We start from the raw sequence: 15,722 nt of genomic DNA on the forward strand, positions 1-15,722 counted from the left end.
GCGATATTTCGTCGTTTAATCGCACATTTAATTTCATTTTAGACGCAGAACGTAGTCCCACGCGTTTTGCAGCTTCGAAACAAGCCCAGCGCCTCGAAATTCGTAACCATTTACTCGATTTTAGCGATAATTACTCGTTATTTCGGTCTCGCTACTGATATTTCGACGTTTAAACGAACATTTTACTCCATCTTACACGCAGAATGTAGTGCGCATTATATGCAGCGCAGAAACAAGCACAGCAGCTCGAAATTCGCAACCACTTCCTCGATATTGACGAAAATTAGTCCTTATTTCGTTCTCGCTAGCGATATTTCGTCGTTTAATCGCACATTTAATTTCATTTTAGATGCAGAACGTAGTCCACGCGTTTTGCAGCTTCGAAACAAGCCCAGCGCCTCTAAATTCGTAACCATTTACTCGATTTTAGCGATAATTACTCGTTATTTCGGTCTCGCTACTGATATTTCGTCTTTTAAACGCACATTTTACTCCATTTTAGACGCAGAATGTAGAGCGCACTATATGCAGCGCAGAAACAAGCACAGCTACTTGAAATTCGCAACAATTTACTCGATTTTACCGAAAATTAATCGTTATTTCGGTCTCGCTAGAGATATTTCGTTGTTTAAACGTACATCTTACTCCATTTTAGACGCAGAATGTAGAGCGCACTATATGCAGCGCAGAAACATGCACAGCAGCTCGAAATTCGCAACCATTTCCTCCATATTGACGAAAATTAACCGTTATTTCGGTCTCGCTACAGATATTTCGTCGTTTAAACGCAATTTTTACTCCATTTTAGAGGCAGAATGTAGTGCGCACTATATGCAGCGCAGAAACAAGCACAGCAGCTCGAAATTCGCAGCCATTTCCTCGATATTGACGAAAATTAATCGTTATTTCGTTCTCGCTAGCGATATTTCGTCGTTTAATCGCACAGTTTACTCCATTTTAGACGCAGAACGCAGTGTACGCGGTTTCCAGCTGCGAAACAAGCCCAGCGGCTAGAAAGTCGCGACCATTTCCTCGATATTGACGAAAATTTATCGCCGTTTCGGTATATTTTGTGATATTTCGTCGTTTAAACGTACATTTTACTCCATTTTAGACGCAGAATGTAGAGCGCACTATATGCAGCGCAGAAACAAGCACAGCTACTTGAAATTCGCAACAATTTACTCGATTTTACCGAAAATTAATCGTTATTTCGGTCTCGCTAGAGATATTTCGTTGTTTAAACGTACATCTTACTCCATTTTAGACGCAGAATGTAGAGCGCACTATATGCAGCGCAGAAACATGCACAGCAGCTCGAAATTCGCAACCATTTCCTCGATATTGACGAAAATTAATCGTTATTTCGGTCTCGCTAGAGATATTTCGTCGTTTAAATGTACATTTTACTCCATTTTAGACGCAGAATGTAGTGCGCACTATATGCAGCGCAGAAACTAGCACAGCAGCTCGAAATTCGCAACCATTTCCTCGATATTGACGTAAATTAACCGTTATTTCGGTCTCGCTACAGATATTTCGTCGTTTAAAAACGCAATTTTTACTCCATTTTAGAGGCAGAATGTAGTGCGCACTATATGCAGCGCAGAAACAAGCACAGCAGCTCGAAATTCGCAACCATTTCCTCGATATTGACGAAAATTAATCGCTGTTTCGGTATATTTTGTGATATTTTCACGTTAAAACGCACATTTTACTCCATTTTAGACGCTGAATGTAGAGCGCACTATATGCAGCGCAGAAACAAGCACAGCAGCTCGAAATTCGCAACCATTTCCTCGATATTGACGAAAATTAGTCGTTATTTCGTTCTCGCTAGCGATATTTCGTCGTTTAATCGCACATTTTACTCCATTTTAGACGCAGAACGCAGTGTACGCGATTTCCAGCTGCGAAACAAGACCAGCGGCTCGAAAGTCGCGACCATTTCCTCGATATTGACGAAAATTAATCGCTGTTTCGGTATATTTTGTGATATTTTCACGTTTAAACGCACATTGTACTCCATTTTAGACGCAGAATGTAGTGCACACTATATGCAGCGCCGAAACAATCCCAGCTACTTGAAATGCGCAACAATTTACTCGATTTTACCGAAAATTAATCGTTATTTCGGTCTCGCTAGAGATATTTCGTCGTTTAAACGTACATTTTACTTTAGACGCAGAATGTAGTGCGCACTATATGCAGCGCAGAAACAAGCACAGCAGCTCGAAATTCGCAACCATTTCCTCGATATTGACGAAAATTAGTCCTTATTTCGTTCTCGCTACAGATATTTCGTCGTTTAAACGCGCATTTAATTTCATTTTAGACGCAGAACGTAGTCCACGCGTTTTACAGCTTCGAAACAAGCCCAGCGCCTCGAAATTCGTAACCATTTACTCGATTTTAGCGATTATTACTCGTTATTTCGGTCTCGCTACTGATATTTCGTCGTTTAAATGTACATTTTACTCCATTTTAGACGCAGAATGTAGAGCGCACTATATGCAGCGCAGAAACAAGCACAGCAGCTCGAAATTCGCAACCATTTCCTCGATATTGACGAAAATTAGTCGTTATTTCGTTCCCACTAGCGATATTTCGTCGTTTAATCGTACATTTAATTTCATTTTAGATGCAGAACGTAGTCCACGCGTTTTGCAGCTTCGAAACAAGCCCAGCGCCTCGAAATTCGTAACCATTTACTCGATTTTAGCGATAATTACTCGTTATTTCGGTCTCGCTACTGATATTTCGTCGTTTAAATGTGCATTTTACTCCATTTTAGACGCAGAATGTAGAGCGCACTATATGCAGCGCAGAAACAAGCACAGCAGCTCGAAATTCGCAAACATTTCCTCGATATTGACGAAAATTAATCGGTTATTTCGGTCTCGCTAGAGATATTTCGTCGTTTAAACGTACATTTTACCCCATTTTAGATGCAGTATGTAGTGCGCACTATATGTAGTGCCGAAACAATCCCAGCTACTCGAAATTCGCATCCATTTCCTCGATATTGACGAAAATTAGTCGTAATTTCGTTCTCGGTAGCGATATTTCGTTGTTTAATCGCACATTTAATTTCATTTTAGACGCAGAACGTAGTCCACGCGTTTTGTAGCGCCGAAACAATCCCAGCTACTTGAAATTCGCAACAATTTACTCGATATTACCGAAAATTAATCGTTATTTCGGTCTCGCTAGAGATATTTCGTTGTTTTAAACGTCCATTTTACTCCATTTTTAGACGCAGAATGTAGTGCTCACTATATGCAGCGCCGAAACAATCCCAGCTACTCGAAATTCGCAACAAATTCCTCGATATTGACGAGAATTAATCGTTATTTCGGTACTTTTTGAGATATTTCGACGTTTAAACGCACATTCTAATCTATTTTAGACGCAGAATGTAGTGCGCCACTGTATGCAGCGCAGAAACAAGCACAGCAGCTCGAAATTCGCAACCATTTCCTCGATATTGACGAAAATTAGTCCTTATTTCGTTCTCGCTACAGATATTTCGTCGTTTTAAAACGAGCATTTAATTTCATTTTAGACGAAGAACGTAGTCCACGAGTTTTGCAGCTTCGAAACAAGCCCAACGGCTCGAAATTCGCAACCATTTACTTGATTTTTCCGATAATTAATCGTTATTTCGTTACTTTTTGAGTTATTTCGACGTTTAAACGCACATTCTAATCTATTTTGGACGCAGAATGTAGTGCGCACTATATGCAGCGCAGAAACAAGCACAGCAGCTCGAAATTCGCAACCATTTCCTCGACATTGACGAAAATTAGTCGTTATTTCGTTCTCGCTAGCGATATTTCATCGTTTAATCGCACATTTAATTTCATTTTAGACGCAGAACGTAGTCCACGCGTTTTGCAGCTTCGAAACAAGCCCAGCGGCTCGAAATTCGTAACCATTTACTCGATTTTAGCGATAATTACTCGTTATTTCGGTCTCGCTACTGATATTTCGACGTTTAAACGCACATTCTAATCCATTATAGACGCAGAATGTGGTGCGCAGTATGTGCAGAGCAGAAACAAGCACAGCAGCTCGAAATTCGCAACCATTTCCTCGATATTGATGAAAATTAATCGTCATTTCGGTCTCGCTAGAGATATTTCGTCGTTTAAACGTACATTTTACCCCATTTTAGATGCAGTATGTAGTGCGCACTATATGCAGCGCCGAAACAATCCCGGCTACTCGAAATTCGCAACGATTTCCTCGATATTGGCGAAAATTAATCGTTATTTCGTTACTTTTTGAGTTATTTCGACGTTTAAACGCACATTCTAATCTATTATAGACGCAGAATGTAGTGCGCACTATATGCAGCGCAGAAACAAGCACAGCAGCTCGAAATTCGCAACCATTTCCTCGATATTGACGAAAATTAGTCGTTATTTCGTTCTCGCTAGCGATATTTCGTCGTTTAATCGCACATTTAATTTCATTTTAGACGCAGAACGTAGTCCACGCGTTTTGCAGCTTCGAAACAAGCCCAGCGCCTCGAAATTCGTAACCATTTACTCGATTTTAGCGATAATTACTCGTTATTTCGGTCTCGCTACTGATATTTCGACGTTTAAACGAACATTTTACTCCATCTTACACGCAGAATGTAGTGCGCATTATATGCAGCGCAGAAACAAGCACAGCAGCTCGAAATTCGCAACCACTTCCTCGATATTGACGAAAATTAGTCCTTATTTCGTTCTCGCTAGCGATATTTCGTCGTTTAATCGCACATTTAATTTCATTTTAGATGCAGAACGTAGTCCACGCGTTTTTGCAGCTTCGAAACAAGCCCAGCGCCTCTAAATTCGTAACCATTTACTCGATTTTAGCGATAATTACTCGTTATTTCGGTCTCGCTACTGATATTTCGTCTTTTAAACGCACATTTTACTCCATTTTAGACGCAGAATGTAGAGCGCACTATATGCAGCGCAGAAACAAGCACAGCTACTTGAAATTCGCAACAATTTACTCGATTTTACCGAAAATTAATCGTTATTTCGGTCTCGCTAGAGATATTTCGTTGTTTAAACGTACATCTTACTCCATTTTAGACGCAGAATGTAGAGCGCACTATATGCAGCGCAGAAACATGCACAGCAGCTCGAAATTCGCAACCATTTCCTCCATATTGACGAAAATTAATCGTTATTTCGGTCTCGCTAGAGATATTTCGTCGTTTAAATGTACATTTTACTCCATTTTAGACGCAGAATGTAGTGCGCACTATATGCAGCGCAGAAACTAGCACAGCAGCTCGAAATTCGCAACCATTTCCTCGATATTGACGTAAATTAACCGTTATTTCGGTCTCGCTACAGATATTTCGTCGTTTTAAACGCAATTTTTACTCCATTTTAGAGGCAGAATGTAGTGCGCACTATATGCAGCGCAGAAACAAGCACAGCAGCTCGAAATTCGCAACCATTTCCTCGATATTGACGAAAATTAATCGTTATTTCGTTCTCGCTAGCGATATTTCGTCGTTTAATCGCACAGTTTACTCCATTTTAGACGCAGAACGCAGTGTACGCGGTTTCCAGCTGCGAAACAAGCCCAGCGGCTAGAAAGTCGCGACCATTTCCTCGATATTGACGAAAATTTATCGCCGTTTCGGTATATTTTGTGATATTTCGTCGTTTAAACGTACATTTTACTCCATTTTAGACGCAGAATGTAGAGCGCACTATATGCAGCGCAGAAACAAGCACAGCAGCTCGAAATTCGCAACCATTTCCTCGATATTGACGAAAATTAGTCGTTATTTCGTTCTCGCTAGCGATATTTCGTCGTTTAATCGCACATTTAATTTCATTTTAGACGCAGAACGTAGTCCACGCGTTTTGCAGCTTCGAATCAAGCCCAGCGCCTCGAAATTCGTAACCATTTACTCGATTTTAGCGATAATTACTCGTTATTTCGGTCTCGCTACTGATATTTCGTCTTTTAAACGCACATTTTACTCCATTTTAGACGCAGAATGTAGAGCGCACTATATGCAGCGCAGAAACAAGCACAGCTACTTGAAATTCGCAACAATTTACTCGATTTTACCGAAAATTAATCGTTATTTCGGTCTCGCTAGAGATATTTCGTTGTTTAAACGTACATCTTACTCCATTTTAGACGCAGAATGTAGAGCGCACTATATGCAGCGCAGAAACATGCACAGCAGCTCGAAATTCGCAACCATTTCCTCGATATTGACGAAAATTAATCGTTATTTCGGTCTCGCTAGAGATATTTCGTCGTTTAAATGTACATTTTACTCCATTTTAGACGCAGAATGTAGTGCGCACTATATGCAGCGCAGAAACTAGCACAGCAGCTCGAAATTCGCAACCATTTCCTCGATATTGACGTAAATTAACCGTTATTCGGTCTCGCTACAGATTATTTCGTCGTTTTTAAACGCAATTTTTACTCCATTTTAGAGGCAGAATGTAGTGCGCACTATATGCAGCGCAGAAAACAAGCACAGCAGCTCGAAATTCGCAACCATTTCCTCGATATTGACGAAAATTAATCGCTGTTTCGGTATATTTTGTGATATTTTCACGTTAAAACGCACATTTTACTCCATTTTAGACGCTGAATGTAGAGCGCACTATATGCAGCGCAGAAACAAGCACAGCAGCTCGAAATTCGCAACCATTTCCTCGATATTGACGAAAATTAGTCGTTATTTCGTTCTCGCTAGCGATATTTCGTCGTTTAATCGCACATTTTACTCCATTTTAGACGCAGAACGCAGTGTACGCGATTTCCAGCTGCGAAACAAGACCAGCGGCTCAAAAGTCGCGACCATTTCCTCGATATTGACGAAAATTAATCGCTGTTTCGGTATATTTTGTGATATTTTCACGTTTTAAACGCACATTGTACTCCCATTTTAGACGCAGAATGTAGTGCACACTATATGCAGCGCCGAAACAATCCCAGCTACTTGAAATGCGCAACAATTTACTCGATTTTACCGAAAATTAATCGTTATTTCGGTCTCGCTAGAGATATTTCGTCGTTTAAACGTACATTTTACTCCATTTTAGACGCAGAATGTAGTGCGCACTATATGCAGCGCAGAAACAAGCACAGCAGCTCGAAATTCGCAACCATTTCCTCGATATTGACGAAAATTAGTCCTTATTTCGTTCTCGCTACAGATATTTCGTCGTTTAAACGCGCATTTAATTTCATTTTAGACGCAGAACGTAGTCCACGCGTTTTACAGCTTCGAAACAAGCCCAGCGCCTCGAAATTCGTAACCATTTACTCGATTTTAGCGATTATTACTCGTTATTTCGGTCTCGCTACTGATATTTCGTCGTTTAAATGTACATTTTACTCCATTTTAGACGCAGAATGTAGAGCGCACTATATGCAGCGCAGAAACAAGCACAGCAGCTCGAAATTCGCAACCATTTCCTCGATATTGACGAAAATTAGTCGTTATTTCGTTCCCACTAGCGATATTTCGTCGTTTAATCGTACATTTAATTTCATTTTAGATGCAGAACGTAGTCCACGCGTTTTGCAGCTTCGAAACAAGCCCAGCGCCTCGAAATTCGTAACCATTTACTCGATTTTAGCGATAATTACTCGTTATTTCGGTCTCGCTACTGATATTTCGTCGTTTAAATGTGCATTTTACTCCATTTTAGACGCAGAATGTAGAGCGCACTATATGCAGCGCAGAAACAAGACAAGCACAGCAGCTCGAAATTCGCAAACATTTCCTCGATATTGACGAAAATTAATCGTTATTTCGGTCTCGCTAGAGATATTTCGTCGTTTAAACGTACATTTTACCCCATTTTAGATGCAGTATGTAGTGCGCACTATATGTAGTGCCGAAACAATCCCAGCTACTCGAAATTCGCATCCATTTCCTCGATATTGACGAAAATTAGTCGTAATTTCGTTCTCGGTAGCGATATTTCGTTGTTTAATCGCACATTTAATTTCATTTTAGACGCAGAACGTAGTCCACGCGTTTTGTAGCGCCGAAACAATCCCAGCTACTTGAAATTCGCAACAATTTACTCGATATTACCGAAAATTAATCGTTATTTCGGTCTCGCTAGAGATATTTCGTTGTTTAAACGTCCATTTTACTCCATTTTAGACGCAGAATGTAGTGCTCACTATATGCAGCGCCGAAACAATCCCAGCTACTCGAAATTCGCAACAAATTCCTCGATATTGACGAGAATTAATCGTTATTTCGGTACTTTTTGAGATATTTCGACGTTTAAACGCACATTCTAATCTATTTTAGACGCAGAATGTAGTGCGCACTGTATGCAGCGCAGAAACAAGCACAGCAGCTCGAAATTCGCAACCATTTCCTCGATATTGACGAAAATTAGTCCTTATTTCGTTCTCGCTACAGATATTTCGTCGTTTAAACGAGCATTTAATTTCATTTTAGACGAAGAACGTAGTCCACGAGTTTTGCAGCTTCGAAACAAGCCCAACGGCTCGAAATTCGCAACCATTTACTTGATTTTTCCGATAATTAATCGTTATTTCGTTACTTTTTGAGTTATTTCGACGTTTAAACGCACATTCTAATCTATTATAGACGCAGAATGTAGTGCGCACTATATGCAGCGCAGAAACAAGCACAGCAGCTCGAAATTCGCAACCATTTCCTCGACATTGACGAAAATTAGTCGTTATTTCGTTCTCGCTAGCGATATTTCATCGTTTAATCGCACATTTAATTTCATTTTAGACGCAGAACGTAGTCCACGCGTTTTGCAGCTTCGAAACAAGCCCAGCGGCTCGAAATTCGTAACCATTTACTCGATTTTAGCGATAATTACTCGTTATTTCGGTCTCGCTACTGATATTTCGACGTTTAAACGCACATTCTAATCTATTATAGACGCAGAATGTAGTGCGCACTATATGCAGCGCAGAAACAAGCACAGCAGCTCGATATTCGCAACCATTTCCTCGATATTGACGAAAATTAGTCCTTATTTCGTTCTCGCTACAGATATTTCGTCGTTTTAAACGCGCATTTAATTTCATTTTAGACGCAGAACGTAGTCCGCGCGTTTTGCAGCTTCGAAACAAGCCCAGCGCCTCGAAATTCGTAACCATTTAGTCGATTTTAGCGATTATTACACGTTATTTCGGTCTCGCTACTGATATTTCGTCGTTTAAATGTACATTTTACTCCATTTTAGACGCAGAATATAGAGCGCACTATATGCAGCGCAGAAACAAGCACAGTAGCTCGAAATTCGCAACCATTTCCTCGATATTGACGAAAATTAGTCGTTATTTCGTTCTCGCTAGCGATATTTCGTCGTTTAATCGCACATTTAATTTCATTTTAGACGCAGAACGTAGTCCACGCGTTTTGCAGCTTCGAAACAAGCCCAGCGCCTCGAAATTCGTAACCATTTACTCGATTTTAGCGATAATTACTCGTTATTTCGGTCTCGCTACTGATATTTCGACGTTTAAACGAACATTTTACTCCATCTTACACGCAGAATGTAGTGCGCATTATATGCAGCGCAGAAACAAGCACAGCAGCTCGAAATTCGCAACCACTTCCTCGATATTGACGAAAATTAGTCCTTATTTCGTTCTCGCTAGCGATATTTCGTCGTTTAATCGCACATTTAATTTCATTTTAGATGCAGAACGTAGTCCACGCGTTTTGCAGCTTCGAAACAAGCCCAGCGCCTCTAAATTCGTAACCATTTACTCGATTTTAGCGATAATTACTCGTTATTTCGGTCTCGCTACTGATATTTCGTCTTTTAAACGCACATTTTACTCCATTTTAGACGCAGAATGTAGAGCGCACTATATGCAGCGCAGAAACAAGCACAGCTACTTGAAATTCGCAACAATTTACTCGATTTTACCGAAAATTAATCGTTATTTCGGTCTCGCTAGAGATATTTCGTTGTTTAAACGTACATCTTACTCCATTTTAGACGCAGAATGTAGAGCGCACTATATGCAGCGCAGAAACATGCACAGCAGCTCGAAATTCGCAACCATTTCCTCCATATTGACGAAAATTAATCGTTATTTCGGTCTCGCTAGAGATATTTCGTCGTTTAAATGTACATTTTACTCCATTTTAGACGCAGAATGTAGTGCGCACTATATGCAGCGCAGAAACTAGCACAGCAGCTCGAAATTCGCAACCATTTCCTCGATATTGACGTAAATTAACCGTTATTTCGGTCTCGCTACAGATATTTCGTCGTTTAAACGCAATTTTTACTCCATTTTAGAGGCAGAATGTAGTGCGCACTATATGCAGCGCAGAAACAAGCACAGCAGCTCGAAATTCGCAACCATTTCCTCGATATTGACGAAAATTAATCGTTATTTCGTTCTCGATAGCGATATTTCGTCGTTTAATCGCACATTTTACTCCATTTTAGACGCAGAATGTAGTGCGCACTATATGCAGCGCCGAAACAATCCCAGCTACTCGAAATTCGCAACGATTTCATCGATATTGACGAAAATTAATCGTTATTTCGGTACTTTTTGAGTTATTTCGACGTTTTAAACGCACATTCTAATATATTATAGACGCAGAATGTAGTGCGCACTATATGCAGCGCAGAAACAAGCACAGCAGCTCGAAATTCGCAACCATTTCCTCGATATTGACGAAAATTAATCGTTATTTCGGTCTCGCTAGAGATATTTCGTCGTTTAAACGTACATTTTACTCCATTTTAGACGCAGAATGTAGAGCGCACTATATGCAGCGCAGAAACAAGCACAGCAGCTCGAAATTCGCAACCATTTCCTCGATATTGACGAAAATTAGTCGTTATTTCGTTCTCGCTAGCGATATTTCGTCGTTTAATCGCACATTTAATTTCATTTTAGATGCAGAACGTAGTCCACGCGTTTTGCAGCTTCGAAACAAGCCCAGCGCCTCGAAATTCGTAACCATTTAATCGATTTTAGCGATAATTACTCGTTATTTCGGTCTCGCTACTGATATTTCGTCGTTTAAATGTACATTTTACTCCATTTTAGACGCAGAATGTAGAGCGCACTATATGCAGTGCAGAAACAAGCACAGCAGCTCGAAATTCGCAAACATTTCCTCGATATTGACGAAAATTAATCGTTATTTCGGTCTCGCTAGAGATATTTCGTCATTTAAACGTACATTTTACCCCATTTTAGATGCAGTATGTAGTGCGCACTATATGCAGCGCCGAAACAATCCCAGCCACTCGAAATTCGCATCCATTTCCTCGATATTGACGAAAATTAGTCGTAATTTCGTTCTCGGTAGCGATATTTCGTCGTTTAATCGCACATTTAATTTCATTTTAGACGCAGAACGTAGTCCACGCGTTTTGTAGCGCCGAAACAATCCCAGCTACTTGAAATTCGCAACAATTTACTCGATATTACCGAAAATTAATCGTTATTTCGGTCTCGCTAGAGATATTTCGTTGTTTAAACGTCCATTTTACTCCATTTTAGACGCAGAATGTAGTGCTCACTATATGCAGCGCCGAAACAATCCCAGCTACTCGAAATTCGCAACAAATTCCTCGATATTGACGAGAATTAATCGTTATTTCGGTACTTTTTGAGATATTTCGACGTTTAAACGCACATTCTAATCTATTTTAGACGCAGAATGTAGTGCGCACTGTATGCAGCGCAGAAACAAGCACAGCAGCTCGAAATTCGCAACCATTTCCTCGATATTGACGAAAATTAGTCCTTATTTCGTTCTCGCTACAGATATTTCGTCGTTTAAACGAGCATTTAATTTCATTTTAGACGAAGAACGTAGTCCACGAGTTTTGCAGCTTCGAAACAAGCCCAACGGCTCGAAATTCGCAACCATTTACTTGATTTTTCCGATAATTAATCGTTATTTCGTTACTTTTTGAGTTATTTCGACGTTTAAACGCACATTCTTATCTATTATATAGACGCAGAATGTAGTGCGCACTATATGCAGCGCAGAAACAAGCACAGCAGCTCGAAATTCGCAACCATTTCCTCGACATTGACGAAAATTAGTCGTTATTTCGTTCTCGCTAGCGATATTTCATCGTTTAATCGCACATTAATTTCATTTTAGACGCAGAACGTAGTCCACGCGTTTTGCAGCTTCGAAACAAGCCCAGCGGCTAGAAATTCGTAACCATTTACTCGATTTCAGCGATAATTACTCGTTATTTCGGTCTCGCTACTGATATTTCGACGTTTAAACGAACATTTTACTCCATCTCACACGCAGAATGTAGTGCGCAATATATGCAGCGCAGAAACAAGCACAGCAGCTCGAAATTCGCAACCAATTCCACGACATTGACAGAAATTAATCGTTGTTTCGGTTTATTTTGTGATATTTCGACGTTTAAACGCACATTTTAAACCATTTTAGTCATGGAATGTAGTGTACACTATATACAGGGCAGAAACAGGCACAGCAGCTCGAAATTCGAAACCATTTCCTCGACATTGACGAAAATTAGTCGTTATTTCGTTCTCGCTAGCGATATTTCATCGTTTAATCGCACATTTAATTTCATTTTAGACGCAGAACGTAGTCCACGCGTTTTGCAGCTTCGAAACAAGCCCAGCGGCTCGAAACTCGCGACGATTTCCTCGTTATTGACGAAAATTAATCGTAGTATCGACATATTTTGTGATATAACGACTTTTAAAGGCACATTTAACTCCATCTGACACAGAATGCAGTGCACACTATACGCAGTGCGGAAACAAGCCCAGCGGATCACAAATATGAAAGCATTTATTCGATTTTACTGAAAATTAATCGTTATTTCGTTACTTTATGAGATATATCGACGTTTAAACGCACATTGTACTCCATTTTAGACGCAGAATGTAGTGCACACTATATGCAGCGCTGATCCCAGCTACTCGAAATTCGCAACAATTCACTCGATTTTACCGAAAATTAATCGTTATTTCGGTCTCGCTACTGATATTTCGTCGTTTAAACGCACGTTTTACTCCAGTTTAGACGGAGAATGTAGTGCCCACTATATGCAGTGCGGTAACAAGCCCAGCGGATCGCAAATATGAAAGCATTTATCCGATTTGACCGAAAATTAATCGTTATTTCGGTCTCGCTAGAGATATTTCGTCGTTTTAAACGCACGCTTTACTCCATTTTAGACGCAAAACGTGGTGCACACTATATACAGCGCCGAAACAAGCCCAGCGACCCGAAATTCGCAACCATTTCCTCGATATTGACGAAAATTAATCGTTGTATCGACATATTTTGTGATGATATTTCGACGTTTTAAACGCACATTTCACTCCATCTTACACGTAGAATGTAGTGCAGACTATATGCAGCGCAGAAACAAGCACAGCAGCTCGAAATTCGCAACCATTTCCTCGATATTGACAAAAATTAATCGTTGTTTCGGTTTATTTTGTGATATTCCGTCGTTTAAACGTTCATTTTACACCATTTTAGTCACAGAATGTAATGCACACTATATACAGGGCAGAAACAAGCACAGCAGCTCGAAATTCGCAACCGTTTCCTCGATATTGACGAAAATTAATCGTTAATTCATGACTTTTTGCGATATTTCGTCATTTAAACGTACATTTTACTCCATTTTAGTCGCAGAATGTAGTGCGCACTATATACAGCGCAGATACAAGCACAGCAGCTCGAAATTCGCAACCATTTCCTCGATATTGACGAAAATTAATCGTTATTTCGGTACTTTCTGAGATATTCCGTCGTTTAAACGTTCATTTTACACCATTTCAGTCACAGAATGTAGTGCACACTATATGCAGCGCCGAAACAATTCCAGCTACTCGAATTTCGCAACGATTTCCTCGATATTGACGAAAATTAATCGTTATTTCGGTACTTTTTGAGTTATTTCGACGATTAAACGCACATTCTAATCTATTATAGACGCAGAATGTAGTGCGCACTATATGCAGCGCAGAAACAAGCACAGCAGCTCGAAATTCGCCACCATTTCCTCGATATTGACGAAAATTAGTCGTTATTTCGTTCTCGCTAGCGATATTTCGTCGTTTAATCGCACATTTTACTCCATTTTAGACGCAGAACGCAGTATACGCGGTTTCCCGCTGCGAAACAAGCCCACCGGCTCGAAAGTCGCGACCATTTCCTCGATATTGACGAAAATTAATCGCTGTTTCGGTATATTTTGTGATATTTCGACGTTTTAACTTACATTTTACTCCATTTTAGACTCAGAATGTAGTGCACACTAGATGCAGCGCCGAAACAATCCCAGCTACTTGAAATTCGCAACAATTTACTCGATTTTACCGAAAATTAGTCGTTATTTCGGTCTCGCTACTGATATTTCGACGATTAAACGTACATTTTACTCCATCTTACACGCAGAATGTAGTGCGCAATATATGCAGCGCAGAAACTAGCACAGCAGCTCGAAATTCGCATCCTCGATTTTGACAAAAATTAATCGTTGTTTCGGTTTTTTTTTGTGATATTTCGACGTTTAAACGCACATTTTACACCATTTCTAACGCAGAATGTAGTGCACACTATATGCAGAGCAGAAGCAGACACAGCAGCTCGAAATTCGCAACCATTTCCTCGATATTGACGAAAATTAATCGTTATTTCGGTACTTTATGAGATATTTCGACGTTTAAACGTACATTTTACTCCATTTCAAACGCAGAATGTAGTGCACACTATTCGCAGAGCAGAAGCAGACACAGCAGCTCGAAATTCGCAACCATTTCCTCGATATTGACGAAAATTAGTCGTTATTTCGTTCTCGCTAGCGATATTTCGTCGTTTCATCGCACGCTTTACACCATTTTAGATGCAAAACGTGGTGCACACTTGTTACGTTCTGTTATGTTCGATTTGATTGTGCTATGCCTTCCGTGTTAGTCTAGACAAAATCCAGAAAAAATTTTTGTTGTGTTATCTTGAGTTTAATCGGAAGGGGAAAATTGAAATGGTATGATTGTTTATGAAATATTAATCGAGATGTCCGATTAATATGGTAATTGCTGCCACCAGAAATAGTCTAAAGACTATTTCGAAGAATTTCCTTTTATTATTATTATTTTCTTTAAGTTGGGAGTGTTAGTGTATGATGGGTATTGTTTGTCTATCGTGTCTTTCGGATTCCCAGTCTGGAAGTGCCTCTGTAAGCACCTTCTTGCCTGTAGGAAAACAAACGTTGTACCTTCGTCTGTCGTGTCTTTTGAATTCCCAGACTGGAAGTGCCTCTGTAAGCACTTTCTTGCCTGTAGGAAAACAAACTTTGTACCCTTGTCTATTGTGTCTTTTGAATTCCCAGACTGGAAGTGCCTCTGTAAGCACTTTCTTTCCTGTAGGAAAACAAATCTATGTACCTTCGTCTGTCGTGTCTGTTGAATTCCCAGACTGGAAGTGCCTCTGTAAGCACTTTCTTGCCTGTAGGAAAACAAACCTTATACCCTTGTCTGTTGTGTCTGTTGTGTCTGTTGATTTCCCAGACTGGAAGTGCCTCTGTAAGCACTTTCTTGCCTGTAGGAAAACAAACCTTGTACCCTTGTCTGTTGTGGGGTTCGAACTAGGTGAGAGTCTATTATCTACTAACTCGTGTTTAATGGGTAGCGTTGACTTACGTTTGATGCAACTGGCAAACGAATTCCAC

General features: G+C 40.1%; 1 long non-coding RNA gene across 1 annotated transcript; it reads right to left on the reverse strand.

The window, feature by feature from the left end:
- Positions 1–3,263: 3,263 nt before the first annotated feature.
- On the reverse strand, positions 3,264–14,848 carry LOC126922471 (uncharacterized). Its single transcript, XR_007712785.1, has 3 exons — positions 14,636–14,848; positions 12,779–12,956; positions 3,264–3,429 (listed from the first exon to the last, which is right to left on the reverse strand). It is a non-coding gene; the product is annotated as an uncharacterized LOC126922471 (long non-coding RNA).
- Between the last annotated feature and the right edge of the window lie 874 nt (positions 14,849–15,722).

The sequence above is a fragment of the Bombus affinis genome, chromosome 12 (genome assembly GCF_024516045.1).
Source record: "Bombus affinis isolate iyBomAffi1 chromosome 12, iyBomAffi1.2, whole genome shotgun sequence".
Lineage (NCBI taxonomy): Eukaryota > Metazoa > Arthropoda > Insecta > Hymenoptera > Apidae > Bombus > Bombus affinis.